The 20,252-nt window shown below is 44.1% G+C and overlaps 1 long non-coding RNA gene across 1 annotated transcript; it reads right to left on the minus strand.

Moving 5' to 3' along the window:
* Positions 1-1,004: 1,004 nt before the first annotated feature.
* On the minus strand, positions 1,005-9,751 carry LOC117802952. Its single transcript, XR_004626434.1, has 3 exons — positions 9,051-9,751; positions 3,914-4,734; positions 1,005-1,640 (listed from the first exon to the last, which is right to left on the minus strand). It is a non-coding gene; the product is annotated as an uncharacterized LOC117802952 (long non-coding RNA).
* Between the last annotated feature and the right edge of the window lie 10,501 nt (positions 9,752-20,252).

Here is a 20,252-nt window from a genome sequence, read left to right on the forward strand (position 1 = left end):
CCCAGCATCTCCTCCAGCCTCTGGGTGAGTTCTGAGCCACCCAGGCTTCTCTCTGAGGGGCCGAGCCTGCCCCTCTGTCCATGTCCAGCAGTCTCTGTCCCAAACACAGAATTCTTTTTCCTCTGCCAGGCATTCGCCTGCTTGAACAGATATCTGGCCTCCTGGCAACTCTCGCTGGGCCCACCACTTATGAGATGGAAACACATGTCTCCTAGCTCCTTTCCTGTAATTTGGAGACCTTCACTTAGCCCTGGTAATCAGAGGAAGATGAATTTTAATTGGGTTCAAAGCCAGACATTTATTATACAAGCAAATCTCATTAACCATTTGGTTAATGAAAGGCCCTAACAAAGTTAAATGTGGTCCTTCACCTGTAGCTGATCTTAACTGAGAGCAGATTCAGTCTGTTTTTAATTCGGCAAACATGTACAAGGGCCTGCTGCGAACAAGACACTGCACCATGGGGCCACACTGATAGTACATAGTTCCCAGCACACGGGGCTCACAGTCTAGTGAAAGGTGAATAAGACTGTGTCCACGCTGTGTTCAGGCTGAGATGGGAGCAGAGCGGGGCCGAAACTGTGTGCCCAACCCAAGAAGGGATCTGAAATTTAAGGACAGTGTAAACCTTCTTATAAGGGTGGTTAGGAACAAGGGCAAAGGAAATGGTCACTCATGTATTTTCTGTGCCTCTGAGGATCTAGGATAGGGAGGGAATCTTGGGGACACAGTAAGCATACCTAAAAGTTCTCCGCCTTCTCCAGTGGGTTCAACGAGGTTGGTAAGGAAGACAACTTTGGAAGTGTTTCCATTCAGCTCAGTAATCGTGGAAACTCAAGAATCTGTATTTTGAAGAAATTTTACTTCAAGAATCAAGGTCAGTGTTTTTAAGATTTTTATTTATTTGTTTTAGAGAGAGAGAGAGAGAGAGAGCACGGGGCGGGGGGAGGGATAAAGGGAGAGAGAGGGAGAAAATCCTAGGAAGACTCTACGCTGAGCTCAGAGCCCGACATGGGGCTCGATTTCACCATCTTGAGATGACCTGAGCCAAAATCAAGAGCCGGAGGCCCAACGGGCTGAGCCACCCAGGCGTGCCAAGGCCAGTGTTTTTCAAATGTTTTCAGGCTATGATTTTTACAACATGATTCAGTAAACATCTATATTTAAAAATGACTTCCAGCTGAAAATTGTTTCACGAAACAATATTACTCATAATGTGTGGAACGCACTTTATTTTCTCTCTTTTTCTTCTCCCTCTCCCCTTCCCTTTCTCTCTCGATGGTTACTACCCACTAAATTGATTTAACAGATTACTAATGAGTTTTGAAAGCACAGCTCCAGAACACTGAACCAAAGTTTTGAATTGCCAGCCATGCCCTCGTAGCAGCCGAGTGACTCCTCATTAAATGTTATCTTTATATCTTTGTATCGTGTCCACAATGAAGGTAGTTTAGAGCCCAAGGTCACGGTGGGCTCCCTGGCTGGGTGACGTTGGCTCACCTGAAGCACCATTCTGCTCGCTTCCATTGGGGGAATTTCTTTTTCTGCCCGCGGTCCTTGAAGCTTGCGAGATTACCCAGAGCAGGCGGTTGGTCTTGCTGCATCTTGTAACAACTTTATTCTATAATCCTCAGAGCTTCCTTGACACAACAAACCGAAACACTTGGAAATTACTTCAAATTGCATTTGGAGCCATTTTAGAGAAATCAACCTCAGAATCAGTTCACGCTCATAACGAACACTCCGCTCGTGTTTAACACCATTCCATTTCCTGGGCTCGCGCCTCCCGAGTTGTTAGAAACAAACCACTCAGTGTGGTGCAGTGGGGGCGATCCCAGTTCTGCTCTCACGGGAGAGTGGGCAGGAGTGAACGGTAGGGTGACTGTAACTGACTTCGCAGAGTGCCCGGCTTATGGCCGGTGCGCAGGGGCAGCTGAGGGTCACTGGTGGTACCATCCACACCACTGCAAGCTCATTGCCTCGCCCACCCTCTCACGTCAGCAGTTCCCGCCCATGGCTCCCGGAGACAGTTTTGCTGACTATAGATACTTGACATTTTGAGACTTCCTTGTTTAGATCCTACTTGCTTCCTCCCCAGGTGATCTCCTTCACTCGTTGAAAGACAGAAGAAAACTTTTACAATAACAAGGAAGTGGAACTTCCCTGCTCTTTAGGAGGGTACGTAAGCAAGGGTGCCAGGCTCAAACTTCCCATAAATGTCTTTATTTGAATTTTCATGGGGATGTCCTCCATGTAGGAGACTCAACCCTAAGTGAGAGATAGTGAGAGAAGACTGCCTGAAGTTGGACTAAAGAGTGACAATACTGATTTGTGATTTTGGGGGGGAGAATGGAGAAAGATGGGGTTCCATGAATAACTGAAATCTGGAGAGCATTTACTATAAAGCATTTATTGTGCACCTACTGCTCACATTACCTTATATCGAAAAACACAGACTTAGTCTTCCAGAAACCTGCCATCTAACTGAGGGTTAAAATAAATGTGTATGTTCACATTTAAAAATAACCCAAGAGAACTCATGGGCTGTTGGATAGTGGCATTCCATGTCTATGACATGGTGCAATGTGCTATGACTTCTAGGCATTGTGCAAAGGGGAGGTGGGACTGGAGCTGTGTTCTCCTAGGAGTGAACTCTAGATAAGTGAACAGGACAGTGAAGAAGTCTATACTGTGGGGGCTGGGGGGAGTGCTCTTGGGAGAAAGTGGGTGTCAAAGTGGAAATGGAATGGAGCACAGGGGTGGGTACATGTAAGCAAATAGACCGAGCGGTTGGATGGGGGTCGGATTGTACTCAATGACCAAGATGCCTCATTTTATCCAGGTGTTTCACGTTCCCGCAACAAGCCTTTCACTAGAGTTACTAACAAATAATGAAAGGACCAATGGGCAAGATTAAGGTAAACCAATGCCCTAAACATAGTCAACAATGGTGCCCCCTTGGCCCTTCCATTGCTTCAAATAAAGGGTCTGTTACACAAATCACTGGTTGGAAGTGAAACACTCATGCCATGAGAGATGGAGAAAAAAAATGAGATATCTGACAACACCTTCAAACCAAACTTGAGTCCCTGTGCCAAAGAAAATATTTTTTTTAAAAAAAGATTGTATTTACTTATTAGAGAGAAAGCATGGGGAGAGGGGCAGAGGGCAAAGCAGACTCCTCGATGGGCAAGGAGCCCACACGGGGCTTCATTACAGGACCCCGGGATCATGATCTGAGCAGTCGGCAGATGTTTAACTGACTGAGCCACCCAGACGCCCCAGAAAATGCCTTTTTAATGATGCTGTTAAAAGTGAACATAGGCAGATAAAAACAATTATTAAGACATTCCACTCAAGTCAAGAATGGCAGTGAAAGAGTTAAGGGCAACAGCACTAGAAGGAAAACTCCAAGGTGCCCCTGTCCCTTGGGCAATTAAGTAGTGCTTATTTTGCCTAATAATCCAGGGCTGGAAAGAACAAGGGGAAGAAGAGAGGGGAGTGAAAACTTCCCAGCTGTAGGTTAGGCTAATTTGAAGGGGATAGCTGAGAGCTCCTTGAGGCAAGGCCCTTGTCTTATTCATCTTACTCTGACCCAGGCTCTGTCACACAGGATTCAAATTAACAAACATTTATGGACTGTCTACTATGTGCCCGTATTTGGAAGTAGGGATAAAATGGAAGCAAGACTGAGTCTTGCCTTGAGGGTACTCATAACCTGGTAAGAGAGGTAGGTGTGCGAGGAGGTAAAATATTGTGTGATAAAGTCAATGAGCGATTAGCCACAAATAAGGTAGCCCCAAGGAGGCGATATGTGGGCTGGCGCTGAAGGAGAGGAGGAGGCAAAGAGTTAATGTGTTTTAAAGAAAGGCTATTGTAGGCAAATCTGACTAGACATTGAAGGAGATCAAACCTGTTTGTTGAATGAAGAGGAGTGGCTGACGTACAGGTACCCAAGCGTAGAGTGTACAGACCTGGGGGGGTGGGGGGGCGGACACACAATCTAAAGAGAGAGAGAGTTTATTATTCGTGCTAAGTTTTGTACGCAGGGAAACACTAGGAAAGTTAGTCTTGAGCTAAGATGCGTTATTGTTGCCACAGTCGCCATCAGTGGACTATTTCATTTCTGTGTACACTGTCCTGGTAGAGAACTAGTTAGTGAGGTAGTTTGTTTTGTTTTGTTTTTTAAACATTTTTAAAAATTTTAATTCAATTAATTAACATACGGTGTATTGTTGGTTTCAGGGGTGCAGGTCTGTGATTCATCAGTCCTCTATAGTACCCAGTGCTCCTTACATCACACGCGCTACTTAATGCCCTTCTCCCAGTTACCGCATCTCTCCACCTCCCTCCCCTCCAGGAACCCTCAGTTTTTTTCCTATGATTAAGGGTCTCTTATGGTTTGTCTCTCCCTCTGGTTTCATCTTGTTGTATTTTTTCCTTTCTTCCCCTATGTTCATCTGTTTTGTTTCTTAAATTCCACGTATCAGTGAGATCATATGATAACTGCCTTTCTCGGATTAACTTATTTCGGTTAGCATAATACCCTCTAGTTCTATCCATGTCGTGGCAAGTGGCATGATTTCATTTTTGATGGCCACATAATATTCCTGTGCGTGTGTGCGTGTGTGTGTGTGTGTGTGTACCATGTCTTCCTTATCCGTTCATCTGTTGATGCACATCTGGGCTCTTTCCATAGCTGATTGGTTCATCAATAGAGAGACCTCAAAGGAACTGCAGAAACACAAGATATGCATGATTCCAGTGAAAGGACTGGCTTAACACCAACATAAAACAATATAAAAATATGGTTTTGTATATCTATATCTACATCTCTCTCTCTATATATATGTCATATATATGTCTTATGTATAAATACTTTTTAAAAATAAGAACAGTGTATGGAGCGATATAAAAGCTCCTAATCCTGCCCCATCCTTCCCAAGGTGGACTGCTTCCAGAGTTGAAAGGTCAGCCAGACTTATAGGTATAAATCGATTGCCCCAGGAAAGGATCTGTATTAACGTGGCAAGGCTCCTAAGAAGGAGTGCACGTTGCTTTCTTCTACCGCTGTCTGTTTTACTTTACTTTGTCCTTAGGGAGTGGTTGGGGGAGCAGAGTTCTAGGGCCACAAGAAGCAGAAAAGGATAAATTGAGTCTCTGTCGCATCCTGCCAGGGTGGGAGTGGGACCTCTCTGCAGCTTTAAGAACTAGGGGGGAGGGCCTGGCCTTGCACGGCATCCTAGGAGTCTTTACCCCTGATCTCGTGACCACGTTTACCATGGTGCCTAGCTGGAATCCCCACTGCACTGGTAATAATATGGCTTGTATTTTTATAGCGCTTCTCAAAGCACTAGCATGCATATTATCTCATTTGAAACTGACAGTAGCCCTGTTTTGTGCTTTATTTTTAAGATGAGGGAAATGCAGCCCAGCAATCCAGACTATAAAAGGCCTCTGCGCTGAACCAGCCTGTTTGACTTGGCCGGGAAGCCAGCGCTCCTCTCCCCAGAGGGAGGCACATATGCCTACATGCATAGAAATTGGCTACTTCTTTTTTCATAAAGAAAATGGGCTTCATTTTTAACTAGTGCCATAGAAACTAAAATGCCCAGACATGTTTTTATATGCAAAAATATCCCCACAGCAGAGTGAAATAAAATTAATTCAAGAAACAAATATGTCCTTCTATAGGTTCATGGGACAGAGGTGGCCACATAACCTAGATTTTAAAGCACAAATTCCAACTTCTAATGTTTAAAAATTGTATAGCTAATAATACATGTAGTAAATATATATAGCCGGATTTATCTTTTTGTATGGATTTGGCTTAATAATGATAATTTATTAATTAAATGTGCCACTAAATAAGATACACAAGTCAGAAAAGTATTTGTCATCAGACTTTATGTCCTAGTGTTTGGTGTTGAAAAGTGGAATCATGGGGCACCTGGGTGGCACAGCGGTTAGNCCAACTTCTAATGTTTAAAAATTGTATAGCTAATAATACATGTAGTAAATATATATAGCCGGATTTATCTTTTTGTATGGATTTGGCTTAATAATGATAATTTATTAATTAAATGTGCCACTAAATAAGATACACAAGTCAGAAAAGTATTTGTCATCAGACTTTATGTCCTAGTGTTTGGTGTTGAAGTGGAATCATCATACTTAAAGGGAAAAAAAAATCAACTTTCAAATGAGAGTGGACTGACCCAAAGCAGACTTCAAAAGGGACCAGACTGGTAGAAGGTGGGGATATGTCTTTGGAACATGGTCAAACTCAGTGATGGATGAGCGAGGTACTACTGTCAGAACAGGACTCTAAAACCAGCGTGATGCTGAGCCACCAAGCAGCTGGCACTGAGCTTCTCATCGTGTCTGTCCTTCCCAAGGGGGATTGCTTCCACAGTTGAGAGACCAGCCAGCCTCACAGGTGTAAAGACATAGAACCCACAGCTCTGAAAACAAAAAGGATGCTGGGACAAGGAGCAGATCATTGGTGTAGGGCTATTTGCCCATGATGCCCAGCAGCTGCTGTTTTTTAAAAAAAATTCTTAGAATTTAAACTTGTTCTTAAATTTTGAAACAAGTCCTTACACCTGTTGGAATTATGTACGAGATAAAAATAAGTTGGGTCTGAGTGAAAGTATGAGGGTCACTGCAATGAGGAAGGTGTATACACTTCTGGTTGTAAACCATGAAATGAATGTCTCTTTTGGCCACTCAGACCATTTCAACTTCAGATTTCTTATCTGCTTCTGATAGTCATTTCTGGATAGATACAACATTATTGTAATTAACTGTGAATGCATGTAAGGCACGGATGCATGAAAAGTTGTATATTCTTTTACACCTATTGGCTCAGGCATTTTCTTGGCATCCACAGAAGGCAAGGGATGCATGTGTCTCTAGGAAGCACAAGAAACTGAGACACAGCTCTGTTAAATGTGAATTGACACTCACTCTACGATACATACATGCCCCTCAAAGGAAATCTACTGCATGAAAACCATACTGACATTAAAAACTGTGGGTGCCTAATTTTATTTGAGTCAGGTATTTGGGGTCAGAAAATAATAATAAATCACCACATAGCCTCTACTACTTGGGATCCAACCAAAGTCAAGTTCTTTAATGCCTCTGGATCCTACACAAGGCCAGTAATTCTCTCCTGTGGTGTTTTTTTTTTTTTTGGGGGGGGGGACTCCATGAAGAACTGCACGGGTAGGAAACTCTCATGGTTTGGAGAAAAATATGCATTATAAAAATAGTATTTATTTTTAGGTAATTTTGAGTCAAAGATATGACTGGCTAAAACACAGCAGATAAATCACATTGGAGGGAAAAAAGGAACTAGGTCAGCATTTCCCAAACTGAGTTTCTCAGTATAATAGTGTTCCATGAAATGTTAATTGGTGTTCCGTGAAAAGTAAGACAGGGATCCCTTGAGCAAGTTTTGAGCAAATCGTCACCCTCTTGGAGATTTATAACGCATACCAGAACTTTAAAGTTTTTGAGAGGTCTTGCAGGTATGCATTTAATTCATGTATTCAATTAACATGAATTGCTGTATATCTATTGTGTGTCACTGGGGTAGAGTGATAAACCTCGTATTTTCCCTTCTTATCTGTTCATGGGTTCCCGGTGTTAGTGCAATCCACTAACACAACTTGTTCCAAAGAGTCCTGATCTTATGTTAACATTCCTGCCAGTATTACTTGTGAGCTTCTCCTCCCAGAGAATAGAAGCCTTCTTCAGGGAGCTGACCGGTAATGTTGGGTGGGGTTTGACGATAGGCTGCAAGATATGAAACCGAGGATGAGACAGCCAATGAACTGAAAAAGAAAACAAGCCTAAAGGTTCAGGACAACTGAGTCATCCATCCAGAGGCTCTGTGGAGACTCCAGGGTTTGGGGCAACAGAATGGCATCTTAGGGAGCCAGGCCACAGGAAGAGGGCTTGACACCAAAAGTGGTGTGAGAGAAGCCCAGAGAGTTCTTGAAATCTTTGAAGCCTGTTTACCATCATTTTAGAAGGTGCCAGGGACCTTGGCCATGGGTTGCAAGGGGACTTTGAAGGACAGAAGTGATAGCTAAGGTAATGTGTCTACTCATTCAAAATCTTATATTTTACCAATGATCTCATATTCTGTTAAATAGCGGTCGATAGCCATTTGGCAGTCATCTTAAAAGATGACAGCTACACAGATAAAGCCATAGAAAGAATTAAGAGCATATGTGGTCTTGAAACACAAACTTCCAGGTTCTGTAAGTAGCTTTTGGATCAGAGCTTAGTAGTTGGAGGAAGGGAGTGTGCAAAATGGGCTAAAGGACTGAGTGGCTAGTTAAGTGCACTTTCTCATTTCCCCCTGTGGATTTGAAAAGATCTGGCTCACCATCTTTCATGTAACTTTTTTTTTTTTTAATCTGATGATTATTACCAACTGCTCTTCTCCCCAAGGATCCCTCAGCTTCCCCAGGCTTTTCTTCTTTAACTTATTTCTTCAGACCATTTCTAGAGCCTTCCCGCATAATGCTCAATTTTCCAGCCCATTTATTATTCTCACTGATCACCAAAAGAGTCCCTTGGTTTATGGACTTATTTTGAGAAGCCAGAATTCATCAAAGCTGGTCCCTGCCTGTCCATGTGGGTCTCACCTGTTCTCCTCTCAGAGCCCAGAACCTGGGAGACTGTGAACCCAGGCACTTGAGCTGTGGTGTTAGAGATGGAAGACATGCTTCCACGGGGGTGATTTTTATTTTAGACACATCTGTAAAATAACTGCTAGTTTCTCGCTTGAGAAATGCTCATCATTCAAGACATGGCTAATATTTACATCTGTCAAGTTTTCATCAGTCTTTGCCAAGTGGCCTTTCAAGGGTAAAGACTAATGGAAACTTTTGAGGACTAGGGCCTCATGTCTTCCTGAGCTGAGCGCAGGCAGAAACAGAAGGTTGAAGTAATGAATCATTGCTTTCTGTCTTATCTGGAGATCTGCCTCATGAAACCCTTGTTCCTGAACAGCAAGAGGAAATTCCACTCACCCTGGCTGTGCTCATGGAGCCACGGTTCACAGTTGTGGGATTTTTTTGTTTCCTTCTTTTTTCCAACCTACTCCATGCTGGCACCTCTTCTTTGTTTTGGTTTCGGAAATGAGTGCCCAGTCCTGCTCTTATGGAGGGCGGTGCTAGACGCCTGCAGCACCGCCCCCACCTGGGGTGAGCTCACAGCTCTTCCGTTCTATCACTTCCCTCATGGTTACTGCTAAGCCGTGTGGGGTTTTTAAACCATTAGCTTGAGTAATGAGGCTCAGTCTGGGTGGTTTATTTGTGATAGTAATGCTGTTTCTGGTGAAATGCCTCAGTGTGTTGGTGTTGCTGTTCCTACCTGCTCTGAGGCCAAGAGAAAATGAAAGTTCTTGTTTACCCTTTTTTGTGAAACGCCCATGGCCTTCTCACACTTGCTCCTCAAATGCCTGGCTTTGGTTCCCTCTGGTGTTCGCTACTGCAAGTGACCAGATGGTCCTTGACCTTGTGGAACTGTTTTGAGTGAGGAGCTTCAACCTGTTGATTATAAGTTGGAGGACTTCAGTTTTTCCAAGAGCTGTGACTGAGACTTGTTGAATTCCCAACCCCCCAACCCCCAATCAGATCCCATAACTTATTAGTCGCGGCCTCTGTCAATCAAAATTTCCAACTTTCATTCAAACTGAGCTCTGTGCCTCCTCCCCATGCAAGCTACGGTGCTCAGGGAAGCCTTTCGAAGAAGGTAACATATGAGCTGAGGGCCAGGTCACTTACTGACTTGAATATGGCCTGTGGTACGGTGAGGGGTCAGCCAGGCACACTCTTGCTTACATAAAACCCAGTAATGGCCTCTATTTTCTTCATAAATTCAACTTAGGCCTTTGTAATCTCTCCAGCCTTTCTCGGTATTCCATTGCCAACCCACCCCTCACATTCTTCACAACATTCATTCCTTGAAAGTTAAGTGTTTCTTCTCACTAAGGCCTTTGCACATACTCCTTTCTACCTAGAACACTTTCCTGCCCAGTTCTCTTTCCTTTGACTTCTGCTTGGTTAAACTCCTCTAATTCTTCAGACCTCAGATTACATATCTCTTCCTCCAGAAAGCCTTCCGTGACCACCCACACCAGACTAGGTTCCCTAGCCCTATACTTCATGGTCCCAGTCATGATGGCCTGTGTCCCCAGTGGACCATTTGTTCCTCAAGGGCAGGGACCACGTTTGCCTTCTTCAGCACTTGATCTCTGGCATTGAGCATAATGGCTGGCACATAGTAGATGCTCAATAAATACGGAGCAGGTAATGTCCTGAAAGCAACTGTAAGGTCCTAAACCAACAGCAAGGTCAGGGTTTTCTCAGACCGGATCCCCTGTATTTCAAGGGCATGAAAGGGGCTCGTGCTGACACAGAAGGGAGCTGGAAACCCCAGCACAGAAAAGACCGGAGTCTGTTCTCCTGCAGTAGGAAATCGCTGCAAAAATGTACTGATGCGGAGACAACAGTGTCTTTGTCTCAGTTTGTCTCACCAGCAGACTCAGGGCTGGCAGGCTGGAGGCCTCCATCCAGATTCCATTGGCCTGCCTTGCCCAGGGCCGGCTGGCTTTGCCTGGGAGTCCCCTCAAAGGGTCTCTGACACCACATTTTATGAGCCGCCCCCTGGATCCAATCAGCAGATCTGTCTCAACCCATCTGTTAAAGTTTCTCCACCCAAATGTCAGCTCATATTGAAGACTGAGGGTTTGTTCCCTCAAAGTCAGGTAAAGGGCAAAGGAGGCTGCAGGATTTGAGAGAGAAGAGTGGAGAGGGCTCAGCTGGAAGGATGTGGAGCTGTTAGCTCGGTCCCTGTTGCGTCACTGGGGCTTTTCTCTGTGACTTGGGAGATGCTGGGAAACCACTCTCTCTGGCTGACTAAAGGCTAGAGAACAACAGCAGAGAACAAACCCCTCACTGACAGCATCTCTGCTCTTTGCCTCAAAACTGTGCCTTGTCGGGCTTGCCGGAAGGTGGGGACAGGACTCACGATGGGTGTGGGGGAAGGGTTGGCAACCTGGCAGAGGGGCCTGAGGTCCGCACGCTACTCCTCACTCAGTAAGACAGGTTGAGGGTGTGCATCCCAGCTCTGCCATTTATTCCTGGCCGTGTGATCTTAGGTGAGTTTCTTAAAAGTTCTTAGGCTCCATCTTCTCCTTTGTACCTATCTCACATTTTAAAAATCCTTAGAGTACTGCCTGGCACTAGTAAATTCTGAAGCATCTCTGTCATCTGTAAAATGAGAATATTGGACCTTGTGAACTCTGAGAACCCTTTCAGTATAAAATTCCTGACCTGCTTGGGTTCAAACCCTGACTCCACCACTGCCCAGCTAGGAGTTCTCAAGGTCAGGGACTGACTGGACCTGGGTCAACTCTGTACCTGCAAGGGGCCTGGGCCAGCACCCAACGGGTCGTAGGTACATGGGGAGTCTGGAACGTGGACATGAGTTGCTTGCTGGGGCTCCGATGAAGAGGAGGAGAGGCTTGTTCTGAAGCAACGGATGCTGGTTTCCCTCTGCCGCTAACAGCCAGACTCAGCCAGGGGCCAAGGCCTTCAGGAAAAAAGAGAGGCCTCCTCTGTCTTAACAGATGGATTTGTGGTCTTGAGGAGCCCTAAAACCAAGAAGAAGAGGAGGGCAACAGGAATTTGGGTGAATCAGAGTAGAGGAAGATGCGGGGGAACTCACCATAGGCTATGGCCTGCCCCCCTGAGAGACAGATGGGCCCTCGTGGTCCAGGAGAATGGAAAAACTAGTGGCCTCACAGTCCGGAGACCAGAGTGTGACTCCAGCCCTGCTTTACTCTATTGTGTGCGTCGGAGCAGAGCACATACCATGTCGGACAATCAATTTTAATAAACCAGGCCATGAATTTTAAAGCGCTTCTCACAATATTGAGAGAATGATAGCCTGGAGCATTACTGAATCCATTACTCTCTCTTCCTCTCTTAGGGTGTCCAATTACGTGATGTTTTCCACAGACAGTTTTAGTTTTCAAAATGCTTAAACAATACCTTCCCCCACACAGAGCCCTCCTGCGGGGCGGGAGCCTTCCTCGCGCTCGTTTAGGAGACTTGCTCCAGAGTGGTTGCTAAGACCGCCTACCTAGTTGGCCCAGATTTGCAGCCTTCGCATCTTGCCATCTTCGAGTCCCCTCTGCCTCCCGGCACACTGCGCAGATCTCCAGACTAACATGAGATCTAGATGGGTGGTTGAGTGAAGAAGAAACCTGGAGAGCGTGTATGTGAGGTGCGTGTGCTTATGGCTCAAACTCTCGGGCTGGTGCCGCCGTTCCTGGGAACCGGAGTCAGAGCGAGGGGCCCGTGTGCCAGCGGGCCCGCTGTCAGCACCGGAGGGCCTTCGGCTCCCGCGCGGGCGACGCGCCCAGGAAGGCAGGCGGGTTACCTGCTTACTGAGAGCGTAGCTGGCAGGCTCACGGGAGAGAAATTCTTCTAAGGAACGGAAAGCTCTGCAGGAAAATAAGTGCGATTGCTTCCCATTTGGCGCATTCTGATATGTCTCTGGAGAATGTCCTCTCCGTTCAGAAGGGAGATTGGAAAACATGGTTTGGGATTTTGAAGCCGAACGAGAACGATAAAGAAAATCAATCATGCGCCTTCACGAGATCTTTACCAGGCAACACTCCAATACACATTCATTCTTTTCAGACTTCCTGAGCCCCTACGGTGTGCCAAGCACTGTCCCAGGCACTTTGGGGGGGTATAGATTCAACCCAGGTGTAGTGTCTGACCTTGAGGGGCTCCCAGCTGCTGAGTGGTATAGTCAGGATTTGAACCCAGGCAGTCTGACTCCGTGTTCTGTGCTCTAAAGTAATACTATGTCACCCGTTAGAAAACACATGTAACTCAGCCTGGAGCAATGAAGGAAGGCTTCTGGGAAGAAGCATCACTTTTGAGTTGAGTTGAGTTCAGTAAGTGGACAAAGAGGGAAGGATGTTTTAGGGAAAGAAAACAGTATGTTCAAAGGCTAAAAGGTGTGAGGAGAGAAAGGCATATTTAAGGAATTGCAAATTGTGTGAAATGACAATAATAACAATACGATTGACATGTTTGAGGCAAGGCAATGACATGATCAGCGCTGTGATGTGGGACATTGTGTTTAAGGGGTTCTTCTAAAACAGTGTTTCCCAAGTCCGTTCATTTACTTAATAAAATAACCATTTTTTTTTCTTCTTTGAACCCACTCCTGCCCCCGCCTTTCCCACTGTGGTACACAGTACCCACAAATGTCTGTGTTTCAGAGCAAATATCTAGGCGTCACCCTTGCTTCTCCCCATTCCTGCACCATCTACATTCGCGCCGTCAGCATGTTCTCTCTTCTGCTTTATAACGTATCCTGGTCCGTCCACTGCTTCGCACGGCCACTGTCCTGGCCTGAATGATTGTGTCTGTCTCACGATCAGGTTTCTCCTGTCTTCCCAAAATCGCATTTTCATGTGGCAGCCAAAGGGATCTTTGCAGAAATCAGATAATGTCAACCCCTACTTATATCTCTTTGCAAACAGCTCTCCATTGCGCTTGGGGTAAAAGCCAAACTCCTCATGACAACCATCGGAATGGCGGCCACGTCTCCAGTGATCTTGGAATCTGCTTACTTGCCCTATTTTGTTAGCAGGCTCTGGCCAGCTGGTCCTTTGATGGTTTCTGGGACTTGCCATGCCTTTCTGACTCAGTTCTTTGGACTTGCTGTTTCCTATTCTTCGAACACTCTTCCCTGAACAGCTCCTGTGACTTGCTGCTCCTCCACATTCCGGCTTAAATAGCATTTTTAGGGAGGCTGTCTGCACACCTCTGCACAGTGCCTTATATATATACCGCTAAGCCTAGCATGGGGGCTGCAGCCCGGAGGAACTCAATAAATATTTGTTGAGTGAGTGGTTGAATGAATAAATTGAATGCAATTTACTCCTCTAAGAGCAAGACTTTTTCCTAAATTATCGCTCTCATTTTAATAAGGGAAAGGATGCAGAGTGGAAAAACAAAACAAAAAGAAATTATTCCCTTTAGTCTTGTCTCTTGTCTTTCTTCTTTGCCAAATTTCACTTACTAGTTATGACGATGAATTTCTGACACTGTTTATTTCCCCCAAGACGCTGGTTCAGAGTGCTGACTGGTGGAGGCCTGTGGCGACAGCTTTTCACCCAGTCAAAGAGGTGTTGCTTGCCCCTGCGGCTCAGAGAAGAACACTGTGTCTCGGCAGGGGAACAGAAACACATGCAGCCCACCACTCAGTGCACATGGCAGAGTGGAAGGGACTGGGGACAGCGTCCCAGGCTCAGCCCTTTGGTTGTATAAAGGAGGAAACAGGTCTCTGAGAGGTCAAGGGAACAGAATCTGGTCCTCTTTTCCCTGACTCCCCCCACCGCCCAACCCAGTCCTACTCCTAGTGAGAATGTGGATCTGAGTGACATCACCGCCCTGGGGCCTCTCCTCACCAAGGTCTGTTCTGATGGGGACACGAAGGGCTACGTTGTCAACAGCCTGCTTGTCCTTGATCAGTTAGGAATGTACTTGACATCTCTGAGTGCCTTCTGCAACTCTAACTTGGGTTATGTTCCTGTGAATTTAGGGAAAGCTTATTTTTATTCTCAACCCAAATCATGCCTAGGACTTGATGAGGTTAACTCTTTGACTTATTATGTAGTAGTGGAACTTTCCGTCATTTATGTTTAATTCACTCCCTGCACGATCTCGGGCAGGGACCAGCACAGCGATCTGAGAGTTGCGTGTGGCTTGAGTGTCTCAGAGCCCTGCAGGTGCACTCTGTTGAACCCCCATAACTAATTTGAATTAGTGGCTAATGGAAAAATTGGGTGGTTTCACATAATAATCTGAGATTATGACTTCTCTTGGAAAATACAAATGTACTGCAATGTGGGGCCCACAATTCTTTATGGTGAGAGTTGGCTGGAACTGAGTAGGGGTTGCCCCGTGTAGACCTGGGGACAGTCCCCCATCTGATGCAGGTGTTGGCACACTCAGTTTCCTTCCATGCAGCTGTGCTCGCCACAGGGGCGTGGTCATCAGGTGTTTTCAGCAGAACTGTTGTGACATCTGATGCAAGGTGAGTCCAGGGGGATTTGGAGGAAGGATCCATGAGAAACTCAAGATAGGGTGTAACTATTTTAAGTTAGGAAGGGAGCAGATACCCCCAATGTGATGGTATTTGGAGATGGAACCTTTGGGGGTTAATTAGGTTTAGATGAGGTCATGAGAATGGAGCCTCTCTCTCGCTCTCTCTCCTCCCTGTCCCACTCTCTCCCCCATGTGAGCACACAGAGGCAAGGCAGCCCTCTGCAAGCCGCCAGAAGTTCTCACAGGAACCCAACCATGATGGCACCCCATTCTCAGACTTCTAGTTTCCAGAACTGTTAGAAAAGATGTGTCTGTTGTTGAAGTCACCCAGGCTATGGTATTTTGTTGTGGCAGCCTGAGCGGACTCATCCAGTGTCCCCATTGCCATTCCTGTGGCTCTCATCTTACTTGGATTTTTTGCAGCCTACAAGAGGGGAAACACTCTCTCCTGCTCAACTCTTATCCCTTGGTATCAGGGGAACATGCTCCTCCTATGTCCAGAGCTGCTTCTGAGTGGCCCACTACCTCTTGAGAGTTGGTGAAAATCCAGTGTATATGCGGGCATGAGAGTGGAAGGAAGGGTGAGGGTCCATCCTTATCTTGGCCATTCTTGCTCTGGAATTTCCTGCTTTTTCCTGGAATTTCACCTGTTTACAAGGGTCTCACACTCCTGAGTTCCAGACACAATACCCACTTAGAGGCACATACACGAACAGGACTCAAATAAACCACTTGTGCCCATACACAGATTCCTCCTCCCATACTTTTGCTTATTCGTGTCACCATTGAATCTATCTTCCACCTTACAGACTGGGACTCATACTACATTTATTCATTAGACAATTGGTTTTTGAGTATTTACGTTGTGCCAGGAATTGGTGTAAATGCCAGGGACACAGCAGTGCCCAGACAGACAACAATCCCCTGTTCTCATGGAGCTGCCATTCTTCACTTCTATGTCCAGTGGTCTCCATAGCCTTGATGCTTAAAACTACTCCAACCTGTCACCTTTGCTCCACCTCCGCTGCTTTTCTGAAGCTCTTACCCATTTTGTCTGGACTTCTTCATTGCTTCCTAATTGGTCTCCCCGATACCAGTCTGTTCCACTCTCCACCAGAGTTAACTAGAAAAAAATCAAACCTCTTCCATAGCTAAGGACTTTTTCTAGCTTCCTTTTCTTCAAGGAGCCCTTTTGTTTGGCTTAAGGCATCTTTCCTTCCCCTTCTCCTCCTTCCCCCTCCCTTCCCTCTCCTTTCCCTCTCCTTTCCCTCTCCCTTCCCCTTCCTTCCCCTCTCCTTCCTCCTCCCGTTCCTCTCCTTCTTTGTCTCCTTCTTCGTCTTCTTCTTTCTTCTTCTTCATCCTTCTCCTCCTCCTTCTTTGCCTCTCCTCCTTCTCCTGATCTGCCTCTTCCTACCCCTCCAGAAGTATGCAACACATACAGAATAGTGCCCACAGTGTACACAGAGTGAACTTTTTACCATTCCCCAAACATGTCAGATTCTTTCCTGATACTTGATAATCTTTACACTCCCTATTCCTTCTACCTGCACTGTTTTTGCTTCACCTCTTTTCGGCCTGAAGTTTGAAAAGATAGTTCAGGAGCTTTCTCCTTTGTGAAACTTAATTTTTCAAGATAGGACTCCTCTTTCTGCCAAACTCCTGTGGAACTATTCATTCTACTACTGAAATAACTGTTGCATTATAGTGTTATTACCTGTTTGTTTTGAGGTCAGGCTCTATGTCTATTTATTTTTAAATCTCTAGTACCTGGTGGCTTAACCAGTTCATAGGAGGCACTGGATGCATCACTCACAAGTAACAGTGTGTTCTCTAATCTCAAGGGGCTTTTTAGGCTGATAGGGAAGCAAGACCTGGTACCTCACCAGAAACTCTGTGATTAGCGCTGAATAGTATTAGATTTGTTCCTAAGTATCTTAAAGTGTCTATTGTTATTATGAGTGGGAACTTTCGTTCATTACGTCTTTTAATTAGTTTCCTCCGGTGAGTGCTATAGGGCTGTGCCTTCGTTTCCCATGGATGCCATTTCTAAAAACTTGATGGCTTAAAACAACAGAAATTTAGGGGCACCGGGGTGGCACCATTGGTTAAATGTCCAACTTTTGGTTTCAGCTCAAGTCTGATCTCAGGATTGTGAGATTGAGTCCCGCATCAGGCTCCGTGTTCAGCACAGAGTTTGCTTGGGTTTCTCTTTCCCTTTCCCTCTGCCCCTTCTCCCCGCTCTCTCTCTCAAAATAAATAAGTAAAACCTTAAAAAAAGCAAATCAGAACAAATTTATTCTCTTACAGTTTCAAGGCCAGAAATGCAAGATCAATAATACTGGATCCAAATCAAGCTGTTGGCATGGCTGTACTTCTCCAGAGGCTCTAGGGGAGAATTTGCTCCTCACCTCTTCTAGCTTCTGGTGGCTGCAGTGTCGCTTGGTTTGGGTCCACATCAATCCAATCTTCAAGGTCAACCTTCAAGTCCCTCTCTGCTCTATCTTTGCATTGTCTTCTCCTCTCCCTCCTTCTCTCTCTCCGTGTGTGTATGTGTGAAATTGTCCTCTTATGAAATGTTTGATTGCATTTAAGATCCACCCAGATAATACAGGATGATTTCCTCATCCTGAATTTAACTTATCACATCTGCGAAGATCCTTTTTCCAAACAAGGCAACATTTTTAGGTTTCATGGATTAGAACCTGATATCACTGGGGGCCACTGTTCAGCCTACTACAGGCTGCTATTGATTTTGGTGTGTTGATCTTGGATTCAGCAACATTTAAAAAAGCTTGTCTGAGAGTCAACTCTCCCATAATAGACAGTTATATCATAAACAAATAATTTTGTGTTTACCTACTGATTGAAAGAATGTCTATTCTTTCTTTTCATTGTCTCTTCCTTTTCCTATGTACTTTCTTTGCATTTTTCTCTTTCTTCATCTTCTTTTTAATTTTTTGGTCTTATTTTCTTATTTTTAAATAATTTAAATATTTTTTGAATATTTTCTGGTGTTTTGTAACAGCTTTATTGAGACATAATTTGTATGCCGTACAATTTATTCATTTAAATTGTACAATTCAATGGCGTTAGCATATTTACAGAATCATGTAAGGGTCATCACAATCATTGTTGGAGCATTTCATCATCCCATAAAACACTGCACACCCCTAAGCTCTCCCTCCCTCTGACCCTTACACAAGGACTAATCTCCTTTCTGGCTCTATGAATTTGCCTATTTTGGATTCATATAAATGGAATCATACTGTATATGACGTTTTGTGACTGGCTCCTTTCACTTAGCATTTTATTTTCAAGGTTCATCTATTTGGGAGCATGTATCAATATTCCATTTCTTTTCTTATTGTAGTAAAATGTACAGAACATAAGATTTATCATTTTAGCCATTTGTAAATTTACATGTCAGTGACATTAAATACATTCACAATGTTGTGTTACCATCACCACCATCTATATCCCAAACTTTTTCAACATCCCCAGTAAAAACATTATATCCATTAAACAGTACTCCTCCTCGTCTCCTTCCAGCTGCTGGTAGCCTGTATTTTACTTTCTGTCCATGAATTTGCCTATCCTACGTATCTCATGTAAGTGGAATCATACAATACTTGTCCTTTATGTCTGGTTTATTTCACTAAGCAAAATGTTTTCAAGATCCATCTAAGTTATAACACATGTCAAAATTTCACTCCTTTTTCATGACTAAAAAAATATTTCATTATATATATATATATCTATATATCATGTTTTGTATATCCATTCATTCTTTGATGGACACTTGGATGGTTTATACTTTTTGGCTTTTGTGAATAATGCTACAGTGAACATTGATGTGCAAATATCCATTTGAGCCTCTACTTTTTAGTTCTTTAAATTCTTTTCGAGTCCCTAGGAGTGAAATTGCTGGGTCATATGGTAGTTCCATGTTTAATCTTTTGAGAAATCATCAAACTGTTTTCCACAGTGCCTGCATCACCTCGTATCTCTGCTAGCAATACATGTGGGGTCCAGTTTCTCTGTATCCTTATCAACACCCATTTTCGTTATTATTGCCATCCTAGTGGGTGTGAAGTGGTGTCTCCCTGGGGTTTGTCTTGCATTTCTCTAATGACTAATAGTATTGAGCATCTTTTCATGTGCTTACTGGCCACTTGCAGATCTTTGGGGAAATGTCTATTCAAGTAATTTGCTGATTTTTGAATTGGGCCTTTTTTGCTGTTGAGTTTTAGGAGTTCTCGATATATTCTGGATATTACTTTCTTATTGGATATATAATTTTCAAATTTTTATCCCATCTAGGAGGCTGTCTTTTTTGCCGTCTTGATAGTATCCTTGCATGCACAAAAGTTCTTAATTTTGTTGAAGTCCAATTTATCTGTTTTTTTGTTTGATGCCTGGCTTTGGTTGTCATATCCAAGAAGTCATTGCCAGATCACTCCCTTTCTTTTTGTTGCCAAAAATACTGCATGATGTAGATATGCCACATTTTATTTATCTGTTCATCAGTTGATGGATATTTGGGTTGTTTTCCTTTTGGCTATCATCAATAACGCCGCAAAGAATAGTCACGAAATCACGGTCTTGTGTAGACTTAAGTTTCTATTTCTCTTGGGTATAAATCTAGAGTAGAATTACTGGGTCATACGGTAACTGTTTAAAGAACTGCCAGACTATTCTTCAAAATGGCTGTACCATTTTACCTTCTCAAGATTAGTGTATGAGGGTTCCAATTTCTCTACATTCTCACCAACAATTGTTATTATCTAACTTTTGGCTTACAGTCATCCTGGTGGGTTTGAAGTACTATTTCAGCGTGGTTGATTTTCATTTCCTTAATGACTAATGATGTTGTGCGTCTTTTCATGTACTTATTGGCTACCTATAGATATTCTTTAGGGAAATGTTTATTCAGAGACTTTACCCATTTTTGAACCAGATTGTCTTTTTACTACTAAATTGTAATAGTTCTTTATATGTTTTTCGATAGTAGTCTCTTATCAGGCATATGATATGCAAAAATTTTCTCCCATTCTGTGGGTTGTATCGTCACTTTCTTGTTGGTGTTCTTTGAAA

This window comes from Ailuropoda melanoleuca, chromosome 1, assembly GCF_002007445.2.
Source record: "Ailuropoda melanoleuca isolate Jingjing chromosome 1, ASM200744v2, whole genome shotgun sequence".
NCBI classification, from domain to species: Eukaryota; Metazoa; Chordata; class Mammalia; order Carnivora; family Ursidae; genus Ailuropoda; species Ailuropoda melanoleuca.